We start from the raw sequence: 15,767 nt of genomic DNA on the forward strand, positions 1-15,767 counted from the left end.
CCTCAAAGGATTGTACAGTTACTCTTTAAAACTTGTCAATTTCCCTTCTAAATAACTCTTTCTGTGGCAGTTTACAAAGATTTCACTATATAGTAAAACTATATGCACTGTATTCGGTTCAACAGCAGGAAACAAAATCATAAAAATGCAGGCTACAAAATTCCTTTAAGATTTAAACAAACAAACAAAAAATAAGCACACAATGGTTAGTACATTTTAAACTTCCACAGAAGTGAACACGCACCTTCTACACTCGGACCCGCTGCGATTAACCTGTCCCACTGCCCAACTTTCTCCCCCCAAAGTAGATTTGATACACAGCCTTACCTAGATGTCTTCTGGCTTTTTTGCAGATCAAAAAGTTTCCTGCCTAAGCACACAGATATTCTTTCACAACCCATGAAGTCCTTTTATGAATTCAGCTCTGTAACAGGCTGTTTTCCACACCACGTCGAGAGCCCAGTGCGTCAGCCCTCAAGATAAAATACAGTGCTAATACGCAATTCTCTAAGTTGCCTAGTAGAAAATTTATAACGAAAAGAAGGAAAATGAAGCCTTTTTTCCCCCTCTCCTTTTCTTGAAATAGCAGAGGGTGCGGTCAGATGTTAGGTTTTGCCTGAGAAAAGGGCCCTGCACTGCACTAGTACCTACTAAATACTAGCAGAAGCTGCCTGGGAAGGGAGCCAATGGAAGGACTTTGTTTGACCCAGCTGCCAATCTCCCCTGAAGCCCTGCGCCAGACTAAACACTCACACTATTTTAACTCAAATCAGGCTATAGCAGCTGTTTGCTTTCCGGCTCTGAGCTGTGCACCCACCACGGCCTGTGTAGTTCACCCACCAGCTTTGCTAACTGCCTGGCTGAAATCTGTTCTGGGGGTGAGAGTTGTCATTGGAAACAGAATTTTAACCCTATTCCTCGTGATAAAGAGGGGCTGATCTGCTGTTTAGCTTTTGGATAGGGTCCCTGGAGAGTAATTTTATAGTCATTTAAAAGAAGGATGATTTTTCTTTATTTTATGGAAGAAAGGTAAAACACAATTTCATACAAAATAATAGGATGCTAACAGTAGTTACTATGTTACATGTTATTATATTTAAAATAGTTGCTCAGGGTAAAAGATATGGGCATAAAAATTACTCCAATTGATAATAGTGCAAAACTTTCCTTTTTTAATGATCTAAAAGATACTAATAGTCCAATTGACTTTTTTCCTCTTTTCTATACTGTCCTTTCCCCTTTTATCTAACCTACTTTCTTTTTCCTTTTGAACAATTTCTTCCCATGTCACAATATCTACTATACATTTTAGAATTTATTTATTCTCTGTTTCTCACATCAGGGAGACAATAACTTGTTTACATATGTAAGTCTGATTTATTTCCGTATGAGTATAGTCCAAACTTGCACCCCTTACCTATAAAATTCTCAAGGCTATCCTTCTTTATGACAGAGTAGTACTCCATTGCATAAAAATATCACAACCTTTTAATCCATTTCTCAGTTGATGGGCAATGGAGTTGCTTCCAAGATTTAACTATTACAACTTGTGCTGCATACAGGGGTATAATATTTTTAAGTTTTCGGGAAATATGCCCAGAAGGAGAATAGTTGGTTGGAATAGGACCTCTAATCCTAGTTTTTAAGGAATCTCCACACTGATTTCCACAGTGGCTTTACTGGTCTATACTTCCACCACCATTGGAGAAGTGCATCTTTTTCCCCACAATCTCTCCAAGATTTGTTATTGGTTGATTTCTTGATGATAGCCAATTTTGGTGGGGGTAAGATGGAATCTCATTGTGTTTTAGTTTGCATTTCTTGAACGACCAATGATCTTTTTCTTGAATGACCAATGATTATTTGCCATTTATATATCCTCATCTGAGAAGTGTATATTTATCCCAGATACCCATTTTTGGATTGGGTCTTTGAGTTTGGGAATGTGATTTTTTTTTTAAACTCTTTATATGTTCTAGATAGAAGTCCTTTGTTTGAGGGACAATTGGATAATTTTTTTCTCATCAGTCGGTTGTAAAGCTACTGTGATTAAAATCAGCACAGTACTGGTAAAATCAACAGACTTGCAAACCAGTGGAACAGATTAGACGATGTAGTCACAACTATGAACACAGTCAGTCACTTCCATCTTTGACAAAGGGGCCAAATCTGTTCACTGGAAGAAAGACAGACTCTTTAATAAATACAGGAAAAACTGACTCTCTACACGCTTAAGACTAAAATTAGACCCACATCTGTCAACATGCTCTAAGCTAAATTCAAAATGGATCAAAGATCTGGATATTAAAATACAAACACTAAATCTACTGGAAGAGAACGTAGGTAGAAATTTTGAAGACATAGGTGTAGGTAGAGAGTTCATGAACAAAACGCAGACTGCAGGAGAGGTACTTCAAAGAATCAACAACTGGGAGCTCATCTTAACAAGCTTTTGCACAGCAAAAGAAATCAACGACAAGGTGAAGAATGATATTTTTTTGTGGAGGAAATTTGGAATTAGACATTTCTATCCTAAACTTTTCTGATGTGTTTAGATTAACATTAAAATAGCCTGTGTATAGCAATAACAAGGCTCCTAAATCAACACTATGAACCAAGAGGATATCCACTCATTGCAATTCACCATTTTCCACCAAAATAAGATGCAAAATTGACATCCCAAAACTGAAGATGGCAAGTTGATATCCCCTCATCCTAGATGTTAGTGCAGACTCCCTTGTGTTCTGCAAAATTTCTCCAGAAGAAACACCAAAGCACACAAGAACACTGTTTTCCTGAGATGAAAAGACACCAAGAAACCCAACAGACCTTGCCTCAATGAGAAGCTTACTCGGTTACTAGGCTGAGTGCAGAAATCACGTTTGCACTGTAAAATATTAAAACATGTCCGCTAATAGTATAAAGCCTAAGAGAAACGAAAAGAATTCAGAGGAAGTACAACCGAGGTAAAAATTAATATTATCTGATTGTAATAAAAGGGAAAGATCTGATACTTAGAATCTTATTGCACAAGAGATAAATGCCAAATGGTGCTTTCTTCTACAAGTGGTAAGCGGAGATGATGAGTGAGGAGTACAATGACTTGGACTATAAACCAACATTTCTAACTCTATTTATTGGAAAGTAATGGCAAAGAAAACCACCATCTTTTTATTTGGAGATTTAAATTTCTGTTGTTTTACCAGGACCAGACTTGTACATTTTTGACAAAGCTAAATTCAATCTGGCTTTGAGAAGCCAAATTGCAGTGTTACTGAAGTACTCTAATAGCTCAGCCATGCAGAAAGTTGTCTCTTCTGCTTTAAGTAGTTTATTTGGTTTTTCACCAGGCCCAAATGAGGAGTGTGTTGTATTGTCTTTTAACCTTAGAAACTAGAGGTCTAAATTACGTAAATTGTAATTTTATAGTAAAATATAATTTATTCTTACTGAATCTACCTTCATAGAGAGCAATATGTGGCTTGATGTTCAGACATCATATAAAATGCTGAGAAGAGATTTCTTTTCTTCACTTTTATTCCACTTCAAGAAAATATTCAGCTAGCTTCTCTAAAAACTCTATTATAATCTCGTAAATAATCATCCACTGTTACCCGCTATTGCTATAACTATCTGCATTAGCTTAGCTCTAGAATAACAGTCCTGTAATAACTTTTGTTGAACTCAGTCATTATTTCCTATGATGATTAAGTTGACTGTCAACTTAACCAGATTGAGAAACACCTATGAAAATTAGTAAGCCATGCTTCTGGGTGTGTTTGTGGGCTTTTCCAGAGATGATTGGATTGTAAAGGCTCTAACCTCATCCATGGATATTCATTCATGGATTCATCCACTGATGATATCATAATTTGAGTGCATTATTAGCAGATAATGGAGACTTAGTAGGTCTTAGTAGGAGACTTAGTAGGCCTAGTTGAAAGAAATAAGTCTAGGGAGAATGGCTTTGGGGACTGTATCTGCTTCCTGAATAAATATGTTTCTCTTTGTCATTCTTTTCCTGCTCTCTGCTTCCTGGCTGCCATGATGTAAACTCTTTTGGTCCTCTATGCCTTTCTGATAGGACATTTCTACCTTGGAGTCAGGCAACAGTGGATGGACACCTCTGAAAATGTGACTCAAAATAAACCTCTCCTCTTTTAAGGTGTGCATGTCAGGTATTTCTCAGTAGCCACAGAAACTGAACATAATTCCTTTATACTATTTCCCTGTCTTATAATGAAAAATCCTAGCCTGTTGATGTGAATGTTACAGGCCAAAGTGTGTCCTCTCCAAAATCCAAATGTTGAAGTTCTCTCTCTCAGGACCTATTAATGTGATTGTATATGGACATAGGGTATATATAAAGAGGAAAGTAAGTTAAAATCCAATATGTCTGGTATTGTTATAAAATAGGGAGACAAGGAAAACACACAGAGGAAGGACCATGTGTGACAAGATGGAACAAACGTCTGTCTGTAAAATATGGAGAGGGTTCAGAAGAAGCCAACTCTGAAAACAGCTTCATCCTGGACTGCAAGCCACCAGAATTATGAGAAAATAAGTTTCTGTTTAAACCACCTAATACACAAGGTTTGACATGTATAATTGCTACAGAGTAATTATAAAATGTTTCCTCAAAGTCCCATGTGTTCAGATGGGGCTTTCAGAGGGTGACTGGACTGTGGGGACTAGAACTCATCAGTGATTAATGCATTGATGAGTCCCTAACTGAAGGTCTAGTAGGAGTGAAGCTTGATTGGATGAGGTGGGTCTTTTGGGGGTGTGAGTGAAGTGTATGTCCTTGGCCCCAGTTCTTCCTTTCTTCCTCTACCTTCTGGTTGTCAAGATTGAGTACCTTTTCTGCACTCTGCCTTTTGGCTTGTTAGCTGACACCAAAATAGAAAAACTATGGCAGAAGAGAAGAGAGGGGCAAAGTAGCCCGCTTTACAGAACCAAGTAGCACAGAGCAGGACAAGAGTGCCAGAAGAGTCCAGGGACCAGATATAGTGCCCCAAATCCCGCTCCCATGACCTTTCTACTGCTTCTGCTATGGACCCAGTCAGGCATAGACTCTAAAATTGTGAGGCAAAGTAAGTTTCTTTCTTTAAGTTGTGAGTATTAGACATTTTGTCCCAGCTATAGGACTATGACAACCATAACAGCAATAAACCTATACACTGACTAAATTAAAAGAGGTAAGAGGGTGTCCTATCAGAACAGAATTCATTTCTATACTCAACTATTTTTATACTTAAATATTGGAGGTTGTCCAAGAGCACATGTAACTTATGAAGGAAATGCAATTTATTCCGTTAAATAAAGGACACATGTTATATTAAGAATAAAAGGAAAATATCACACAATTCTTCCATAATACTAGCCATTTCCATATTCTAAACAGGAATATTGTATTTGAGGTGTCTGAAGTTCATATGCATATACTTTGAAATAATCATGGAATTACTTTTTTATTTAAGATACTCAAAATGGTAGAAAAGTTTTATTTTTCATGATTGTTTTGATATATGCACAATTTGCAAACCAGATGCAGTGCAGAGTATTGCTTTTTGTAAGAGTCAGTGACATTTACATGTAAAATTAATACAGTGAGAAAGAATAAAATAGTCCAATAGCAAATGAATACAACTCTCCTGAAGAAATAAAGAAGTTAACTGAAATTATCACTTTAGAAGATATTTTACCTTGCAACAGTTCCCACTAACTGATGTGTGCACATGAGCACTTATTCATTCCTCTTTGATTTACCCATTTCCTCAATTCATTTAATGTTACCTTGGGTAGGGCACTGAATTAAATATTGCTGTGATATTTTTTCCTAATCTCCTATTCTCTGCTTCTGACATAGAAAACAAATTGAGAACAAAATCACCAATTTTAAAGAGAATGAATAGTGTTTGTTGGGCACTTTAGAATATTGACACATGAGTGTCCAGTGATTTTGTGAATGTGTTGGAATTGTAGGACAATATTGATAAGCATTACACACCTCAAATACTGCCAATAAATACATTGCTGTGAAAAGGTACCATCATGAAAATGCCATATTTTTGTCATATGTAATTGTGTAAAATTATGATTTTTAGCTTCTTTTAGTATTTGTATTATTACTCATGCTAGTTTATACCAAAAGACCACCATATCTTGAAATTATAACATTTTAAAATAAAATCTAAAACACTATCTTGCATGTAAAACCAGTATCTTGCATCTTACTCCAAAACATACTACAGTAGTTTCTTTCTTTAAAGAAGGTATGCTAATAATAAAAGTAATTTGAACACATTAATTGGTGAGATATTTTAAATAACTTTTTTAGTGAGATACAAAAAACAGAAATGATTTCAAATAAATGTTAAATATAAGTTGAATAGGATTAATAGTTCAAATTACTATAAGAAAAATAATCTTAAATGACTAAAGAAATATTTTTACAAAGATCATATGCAGACAATTAAAATATAGAACTGTCAAAAAACAATATTTTCAACATACACTCACTAATAAAAAGAGAATATTTATTCCTATTAACTCAGATTAAAATATTTAAAAGATTATATTCCTAATACGAGCATGTTTGAACCATTTTCTTTGTCACTCCATTCTCCAGATCTATAAATCTGATTTCCTGAAGATAATTATATATCTGATAAAATATATTTTATAATTTCATAAGAACTAACAATTTGAACATACATAGGAGAAATACATCATATAAATATCTATATCTATAAATTAGTAGAATTAATTATTATTAATCTTCCCGTCTCAAAGGCTTCACAGGTGTAAAAACTTCATATCTGCTGTCTACATTTCGGTCCAAAATAATAAAAGCACAAATACAATTCCTTGTTCCATGAACCCAGTCTTACTTTTATGCCAAATCTAGAAAAGGGTATTACAAGAAACAAAATTGATAGACCAGCATTTTTTTTTAAACACAAAAATCTCAGTGAAACATTTGCAAGTGAAATGCAACAACATATAAAGCAATTATACAATAAAACCAGGTGATATTCATTATATTCATTATATTATTCTGGTTTAACATTTGAAAAATCAATATAATCCACCATAATACACAATGGAAAAATCACTTGATCATAATATTTGATGCAGAAAGTACAGTATTTGACAAAATACAACTGTCTTCCCTGACATAAGAATAAGACAAAGATGTGCCCTGTACCTAATCTTTACTCAGCATCATGTAGCTAATGCAATAAGACAAGAAAAGTAACTAAAACATAATATTAGAAAGGAATATATAAAGCTGTTTCTCTTCATAGACAACACGATTGTCTATATAGAAAATGCCAAAAATTACCAAAAACAAACAAACAAACAAACAAAAAAAAACCCACAAAAGCAGGTTTAGCTGAGTTCTGGGATACAAGGTCAGTATTTAAAAGTCAATTGTTTTCTTCATTAAGAGCAAATAGCACTTGAATTTTTAAAATCTTTTATAACACTATTAAAAATAAAATCTTTAGATATAAATAGAATACACATATCATGTACATACAGAAAACGACAAAACACTGATTTAAAAAATCAAGGAAGCTCAGTCAAAATGATGCATACCTTTAACCCTAGAAGGCTGAGGCATGAGGATCCCAAATCTGAGCACAGCTTAGACATCTTAGTGATGCCATACCTCAAACTAACAGCAACAACAATAAAAATAATTGTTAACAGCTAGTAATGTAGTAGTCCTTGAGTGCTTAGCAAGTATGCAAGAGGCCCTAGGTTCAATACCCAGTGTGTTAATTTTTAAAGTCAAGAAAAGATAAATATATTTTCTTTTTCTCTCATTTGAGTCACCCTCAAAGCAGAGACACCACATTAGCAATGAGCACACCTAGCACCCAGCTCTTAGTTTCTACTGCCAGTCTCCAACAGTAACAACAAAACAACATAACCGAGACTCCTTAAAGAAATACTTGATTACACAATAAGAATGCATAAGACGAGTTTAGGGTATCTTACAGCACAAAAAGTAGGTGCCTAAATACAAAAGAAAGTAAATTGGTAGGCTATGTCACATGATTATAGGTGGCAATTCAAATAGGTCCCAGTGGCTAAATCTGAGCAACATAAATACATTTGAACAATATAAAGTAGTACTGAATTATAATATAAAACAAAATAATATCCATGTGTCTACTCTGATGTAAATAAATGATTAGACAAATAAGTAAGATACAGAATAAATAATTAGCTCATGCATAATTATTTCGAATAGTCTATAAACATAACATTCAAGAAGGGAGGGCAATGCATCTCTTTCTTCAAGTGTGGGCTAAGCAAAGGCTTTCTTTCAAAGGGGCAGTATTAAAAGAGGGAGATAAAAATGAATAAAATTATTGCAGTGTTTCTTCCAAAATTGCAACAGTTCAAGGTAGGTATGATAAAAATATCAGAGAAGTTTCAATTGAGAGCTATTCTATAAAACAACTGCTCAGTATATTCCAAATAAATCAAGGTCATTAGAACTAAAGTCTAAAAAGTGTCATAACAAATAATAGGCTAAGAAAACATGACCATTAACTGGAATGAGGTGTCTCAAGTGGGATCCTGGACAAGAAAAGGGGACTGAGAAAAATCTTAATAAAATATAGCCTTTAATTTGTAATAATGCATTGCTTATTTCATTCATTGTGACAGATATGATAATGTGATGAGAAAGTAAGTGTGGAATATACAAGAACTCTGGTACTATAATAATTTTATATTGTAATCATTTGTAATAATTGTGTATATAAAATTGACTAAAATTTAAAGTTTACTAAAATGTACAATAAACACTGGTAAAAACAACAAATGGAGTATGATTAAATTAAACACTTTATTGGCACATTAAGAGAGAGAGAGAGATTCTCATGTAAGAGAAAACCTGTAGCATGTAAACTTCTGATTTATTTCCTTTAACATTATGCTCTCAATTCACATTCATTTACCTATCACTGCCTCAAATTCTTCTTTCTTTATGGCATAGCTGTTCCAGATTGTGTGTAAATATTACAATTCCCTTATCCATTCCTCTGTTGATGAACATATATGCTGTTTTCAAGATCTGGCTATTATAAATTGTGCTGCTATATGCCATACATATTACTATACATACTGACTGTTTTCTTGTCATTATTCCCTAAGCAATACAGCATAACAACTATTTACACAGCACTTACATCGCATTAGGTAATATAAGCATTCTAGAGATGATTTGTAGTCTCCATTTCACATGAAGGAATTGAGCTGATATGGCTTTTCCCATCTGAAAGGGGCCCTAGAATCGACCCCCTGAAGACATGAGGTTTTAAATACATTTGAAAATTAAGGCTGTCAGAATTTAAGAAACTAGTCCAGGATCACATATAAATTGTGTTTAAAGGTTACATAATGAGCACATAAAAGAATGTTTATGCTCTAGCCATGCTATACATGGCTAGTGATGCTGTCAAGCTTAGTCTCAGGGGAAGGTATGGGATCAGTGGGAGGGAACGGTCTAATGTTGCAAGATTGTCAAACACAGAAGCCGTGCTCAAGGTATCTTGGATCAACCTGGAAAAAGGCTGCTGAGTCAGATATTGTAGCTGGGAGAAACTAGAAAAAGTAAAGCCAATTCCAGGTTCTTTTGTCCAAGACATGGTCTATAACAGAAGTATGGGGATCACTGTCAAACTCTGCCAGTCCTGTCCATGGTGTGCCTATTAGTAAAATGATGAACTGACCAAATAAAAACTGAGGAGGAACACTGTGTTTGGGCGTGCTAACCAGTAGGTGAAAAGGAAACATGAGTCACCCCAAATACCATAAAATAATGAGATTAAAAATATAACATAGCTTCTTATCAAAATGTGGCTTTGCTTGATCTAAAAGTAAAGCTCAAACCCAATATTATTTTACCATTTATTGAATAAATTGTTGAGGGCATTCCAATAAATGCTGTTAAGTGGAATACCACCAAGTATCAGACCATTCAGGGAAAACATTTAAACACTTGTTCAATAAATACTGCAATAGAATGTTTTAAAAAGTGACATTTTCCTGAAGACAGAAATACATAAAGTAAAAAGTAAGTTCTTTTTCATTCATTTCACTATTATTCTGTTCATCTGATGTCATTAATAACCTGAGTGTATTTGCAAGAAACTCTCTGCATGAACAAATACATACTTACTTGTAATGCTTTTGAAACAAACACACTAAATATTTCTATAGATACATGTACATGTGGCTTAAATTTGATTGACACAGTTATTTTTCTCTGTATAGGAGTACAGATTTATTTTAGCTCACAGTTTCAGTCCATAGTCAGTTGGCTAGAAGGCAGAAAGAGGATACCAGAAAAATACAGTAGAAAAAAAGGTGTTCACCCATGGCAACCAGAAAGGAGGAACAAGCACCCTTCCAGTCACGTCCCAGTGACCGACCTCAGACGAGTGACACTTTTGAATTTAGCCTCTGACCAGCAGCCCTCACTTTAACTTCCTATTTCATTTCTACTTTCAGAGATAATGAGAAATTTACTTTCTTTGTACTCGTACAGTGTACTATACATCTATAAACATATATATATATATACGTATATATGCATACTACATGTATAGCTATATGTCATTGTATGTATATCCATACAGAAACATGAAAACCTAAATGTTTCTTAATTTATTAATGCATGTGTACAGTAAGTAATATTAGATGTCTTGTGGAAGTTTGTACATGTAGATGTCTTAATTCTTTTTGTATCACCTTTTCTTCCCTCCCTTCCCTTGACACCTGTCTGTCCCTTGATCCTTTTCCTTGTTTATTGCTTGCATTAAGAAGGTATCTTAGTATACACATTATGCTCTAACTTAGTTTACTTGATTTAAAAAGAACCATATATTAACATCAGTTTCTAAGTTAGAACAGATGGCCTTTTCATAATCTTTTAAAATTACTGAACTAACACTCCATAGTATTCCACAGGAGACGGTGTCACCTAAGTCATTTATCTATTCTATATTGCCTTATCGTCTCTAAAACCTGCACTTTCTCACACACACACACACACACACACACACACACACACACACACACAAAGTAATTAGAGACTTAAATTCTTGCCTATTACTACAACTCTAAATTGTTTTAGCAACTCATGCTATGTCTACACGTCTAGCATGTTTAATGATGGAAATATTGTGTATTTGTTCTTGATTACCTGGCAGAAATAAGATCTTAAGAACTTGGAAAGGTACTTTATGCATTACTTCTCAGACTTTTCATATTATATATTTTGGGGGTATGAATTAGATCTGAAGCCAAATGGCTGTGTTTAAAATACCCTGTGGACTACAGTGAAGTATGTAAAAGTTTAACAAACTTAAATTTTCAGTTACTCCCGCCAAAAGTTTATGTTCAAGAACTATTAACTTAACATGTTAAAAGTAAATTGCAGGCGGTCGGATGGGTGGTTAGGCAAAGCATTCCTCTGAGGATTCTAAGGAAAAACAAAACTTGCTGGAGTTTGAGTGAGAGGGGTCAACCGTGCAACAGCAACTATATTTCTAGCTCTTTTTTCTTATCCACCTTGGCACTAAAGAGACCCCTGTGTACAGAGAAAGTTTGCAGCTGGGGAGAAAGACAAGCATCTGGCTGAGAAATAAGTCTACAGCTCAGGACAGCTTTTGGCCTTCTATGTTCATCTTACTAAATTTCAACTGTTTCTTTTGGAAAAGTGAGTCACTAGGAGAGAAAAAGTTATAAAAAATACTGCTTCTAGCACCACGAATAAAGCTAATGGGTCCTGGCTATCTTTTAGGTGGGAAACACGTTCACCATCAAATGGAAATGTGAAGTTGTTTTTGGATTATTAAAAAAAGGATCACATTCTCCTCTGCCAGCCAAATGAATTGCCAAAATAACCCGGCAACTTCTCTATAGCTGGTATATTAGTGAAAAAGACACAGATTATTTATTAGTTGCTATAGATATGGCATAATGAGAATCTTTGTTAAAGTGAAAAAATATGCTACTGGAAAACAAAGATTAAGCACCTTCATAAGTGAGAAGCAATGTATCCACATGAGAAAGGATGGGGATATTACGCAGAACAAGACATTTTTAGAGTAACCACTAGTTAACAACAACAAAAAAAGAGCATGATTACATGAGAACTATTTCATCTACTGATAACTGCAACCAAAAGCAAACAAAAACAAATCCTTGGAGAGTATCAAAAGAGATCTATTTTCATAAAACAGAGTTGATATTAGCCAAATATTTAAAAATACACATTTAGTTCAAGAACAATAATTCACTTTAACAGTGTATAAAGTGACCATAAAACCAATGTAAATGGACTTTTATAAATACTTTTATTGGCAAGAATGACTAATTCAGTTTAAGATTTAGTGAATGATCAAAGGGAAAGTACCAATAAAATTGTTTTGAATAGATTGTATTCTTCTGCAAAACATTTTAAATTTAAAAGGGCTCACAAAATTCAGTTTTTACATCTGACACCATCTGGAATATCAATGAAGATAAATATACTGAAAGTTCACAATTCCTTCAAAATCTTCATAATCATATCAGTTCTAAACTTGAAAACTTGTGTTGAAAAAATGTAAGACCCATTGACTATATTGTGCCCAGAAGAAAAACAATATTCACATAGCATGTGCTGCATGTAATCCAAAGAGATTACTGATTACTGCATACACACCTTATACTCTAACCTTAGTATAAGGGCTTCCAGCCTAAAGTCCTAACAATGTGAGACCTACTAATAGTTTCTGAAATTTGACAGTAGAAATAGTGAAGAACAGTGATACCAAGAAATGTAGCATTTTCCTGAACAGTTGATAGGATGAGAACGTAGTGGACAAGGGCAGAATACAATGTGCCATTATTCAGGCACCACAAGTGACTGTGTCTGCCTGTCCTCACTTTTCTATTGCTTTCTCCATCCTTATCACTCATTCTGGAGGAAACTCTACAGAAAGTTCTCTCATATATGTATATACATGTATATTTCTCATATTCACTGTAGTAAACACAGAAAGAAAGAAAAGAAAATGACTCAGAATACTAATGACCCTTATGCTCTATGTAAAATTTAACTTGCTTTTGTGAACAATTTAAAAGATCTTTTAACATCAAGTTATATTTGCCAAAGTGTTGCATGTCTATAAAGGAATTTAAAAAGACTAAAGTAATAACTAAATTTTAAGAGACTACATAAAATCTTAGCTTGCTCTTAAAGCCAGAATTACAATCCTAAATATCATCTTAATAAACTCCATATTTGTAGGAGCACAAATGCATATATACTAATCATGGAAGCTAACTTGAATTCTTCCTAATTAAAAATCAGCATAAAAAGCATCTGCCATGTTTGAAAGCTAGTTTTTCACATGAAGTATATCAAAATAAGTTTACAGGAATAAATATGTTTTGATTCAATTGCTTTTGGTTCAGAAATTCGAGCATCAGTGATTACCATGAGTGTGCATTTCAAATGTATGTAATTTCATATGTATGTGACTTATAAATGATAATTACATAACAGAACACTAGAAACTTTATCATACTGGATTATTAGCAAGTTACTTACCATACACATTTCATTCTGTTCCTTGTTCAAGTCTCCACATTGGGAGCTTTCTTCATCTCAGAAGGAGTTCCTGAAAGTATTTTAGATTGTCAGAGACTACTTTTATGTTTCCATATACAAGTATTCTCCTCAGAAAATTATCAATCCCTTAGCTTTTTCCAATACTTATTAGGAGATTTAGATATACAAATAGCAAGTTAGACAGATTGTCTCTAAGTGACTTATTATTGAATACTGTCAAAAAATCAAAATGCACACACTAACTTTTGAAAAGTTTTAAATTTGTGTTTAGTCTTTGTCATTGAAGATAACATCTGGGAGTTGGTACTGATGAGTTTTTTAAAAAACCTATTTAGGGTGCAAAGAGGTCCTAATTAGATAAATTTAATGAACATCATTGTTTCAAAATTGAAATATCAGAACAGATACATGATCTAATTACTAAGAGAGCAATAGGAAAATTGCAAACATGTATAAGTAGTTTTGTTTTCATCCTCAGCATCTTTGATGTGATAAAACAATTTTGTTCAAGTTATTGTCCTGCTTATTGCTTTCAGTGACTAACAAATGCACAGGCTCATTCTGTTTTTTTCCCACTCATATTTTATAAGTGAATGAATTGAGGAAAGAATGCTCTTGATTTTTGTGTTATAGTGTGGCATCCTCATCCCTGGGAGGTATATGTTGCTTGCAGGAAAGAATAAACAAAATACAACAACAATGATCAAGGAGTTATTCACTTCCAGGCAATTCACATATCAGTATAGAATCAGACCCTGGATTAGTGGATGAGAACCATGAAAATTACTTGAATTATTTGAAACCAATGAGGAAAGCAATACAGATATGTCTGTAACTGATATTAATCACAAACATGAGAATATTTTTATTGTTTTTGAGTTTAAAGGGTAGATATTACTAAACTAGAGATGATTCACACATAAATGAAGAGACAATATGTTCATATGTGGAGAAACAGAAGAACCCAGATAAAGAAAAGCGCATGAGTTAGCTGGCAGAGGACAAGAGAGTAAGACAGAGCCTCCTCAAGGGCTGAAACCTCAGTTCCAAATAAAGGAATGGGACTAGAAACAGTAAGAATCTCCTGTGTACAAGTAAAGCAATTGGCTTTAGTTTGGTGGCTTAATACACAAGAGAAATTTGGAATGGACACCAAAATCAGAAGGTAAGCCTGAGGCACCTGCATGAAGGTGATAAACTGAAGCTTTGGGATGCTTGAGATGGGACACAGCAAAATGTATGTGTTAGAGAAGATGACAGTGAGAAGAAACACTAAAGGAAGTATCAGAGAACCTAGAAAGTGAAATTCAAATATGAAGAGAAAAATTCCCATCACAAGAAGAGTGGCCAACGATTTCTAATGTGGTACATAATTAGTAGGATTAGCTAGTAGCAAGTCAAGATCTATATTTGAAGGAAAAGCATAGATAAGCTAATGGGTAGAAAACCCAGATGATAGGTTGGGTAGGGTAAACTACTCAAGGCAGAAAATGGTCAAAGTGAATGAGGAAACTGGAGAAACAGCAACATCAGCAGTGCAGCATTTAGCAGCACGTACCAGGCCCTGGGATCTGCATCTACTCCTGAGGGGAGAAGACTCAGCAAGCTGTCCAGAGAGGAAGCGCATCACAGAGCGGACAGGAGGAAGGAAAATCCATTAAAGAATGTTCAACCTATTGATTTCTAAGTAGCCTATTTTAATTTGGTTTCTCGGTGATATTCATTGAAAAGAAATATCAATGAAGCTTGAGATTTTCTAGTTAGGGCAATTAAAAGATGATTTTAAAATTAAATATCATATAAAGTCTTATGTTAGCTGCCTGCCTACTGAATACTAAGAAAGGAAAAAATACAGTGTGTGTGGTTTTAGAAGGATATTCATATTTTAAAATTTATTTTGTAAAATATTTATTCTCATAGTGCAAGTAGCTTATTCAGCTTTGCAAGAAAATCTTATCATAAATATTCCAAAAATATTATAGGAAAAAACACGAAGTGGAAAAGTAGCGTATTTTCTTCTTTTTTAAAAAAGTCCAAAACTATGCTTTATTCCTACATGGAATATAGTGATACGATTCAACAAAGTATTTGGAAAAATAAATAATTTTTACACAAACAA

The 15,767-nt window shown here is 34.2% G+C and overlaps 1 long non-coding RNA gene across 20 annotated transcripts in view; it reads right to left on the reverse strand.

Moving 5' to 3' along the window:
* The window catches only part of LOC101787661 (uncharacterized), a 432,599-nt gene that overhangs the window by 167,449 nt on the left and 249,383 nt on the right, over positions 1 to 15,767 (reverse strand). For 17 of the 20 annotated variants that reach the window (XR_010039364.1, XR_010039365.1, XR_010039368.1 and 14 more), the window contains one exon: positions 13,628 to 13,697. The exons of 2 other annotated variants lie outside the window; for them this stretch is intronic. This is a non-coding gene — a long non-coding RNA (uncharacterized LOC101787661). One more of the 20 variants, XR_010039359.1, reaches the window with a different exon arrangement.

The sequence above is a fragment of the Cavia porcellus genome, unplaced genomic scaffold, assembly GCF_034190915.1.
Source record: "Cavia porcellus strain 051 isolate PalLab524CR breed Dunkin Hartley unplaced genomic scaffold, mCavPor4.1 scaffold_15, whole genome shotgun sequence".
Taxonomy (NCBI): domain Eukaryota; kingdom Metazoa; phylum Chordata; class Mammalia; order Rodentia; family Caviidae; genus Cavia; species Cavia porcellus.